The sequence below is a fragment of the Anneissia japonica genome, unplaced genomic scaffold, assembly GCF_011630105.1.
Source record: "Anneissia japonica isolate Jap-2015-1 unplaced genomic scaffold, ASM1163010v1 scaffold3974_len2349_cov136, whole genome shotgun sequence".
In the NCBI taxonomy this organism is placed as follows: Eukaryota; Metazoa; Echinodermata; class Crinoidea; order Comatulida; family Comatulidae; genus Anneissia; species Anneissia japonica.
In genome coordinates, this window is record NW_022706943.1 from 1,884 (window position 1) to 2,340 (window position 457).

General features: G+C 45.3%; 1 non-coding gene across 1 annotated transcript; it reads right to left on the reverse strand.

Moving 5' to 3' along the window:
- Nucleotides 1-189: 189 nt before the first annotated feature.
- LOC117106226 lies at nucleotides 190-308 on the reverse strand. Its single transcript, XR_004445023.1, has one exon. It is a non-coding gene; the product is annotated as a 5S ribosomal RNA (ribosomal RNA).
- Between the last annotated feature and the right edge of the window lie 149 nt (nucleotides 309-457).

A 457-nucleotide genomic window follows, 5' to 3' on the forward strand; every position in this document is an offset into this window, starting at 1 on the left:
AGCGAATTAATTGCGTATTGTTGATATGAACATATACTTGTATGATTTTTAAGGTATGAGAGTGCAATTTCCGGGCACTTAGAGGTCCATATTCTCAAAATGTTTGCACCTCAGCCCCAACTATTTGGACCCGAGGTCGTGTGGAGTCTCACGCACCCCTACTTTAGAATTTGGGGGGAAAATGTAAAAAGTCTACAGCACCCGGTATTCCCAGGCGGTCACCCATCCAAGTACTAACCGGGCCCGACGTTGCTTAAATTCGGTGATCGGACGAGAACCAGTGTTTTAAACGTAGTATGGCCGTAGACATGTGAGTGGTGTTTCCACTCATAGTTAATCTCGGCATATAGCATAATTATCCAATCATGAAGTTCTATGATTGATGACGTTTTATATCAACGCGCGCTTGTCTGGCGGGGATTTCTTCTGACTCCCCTGACAACTCTGCTGCGCGAGT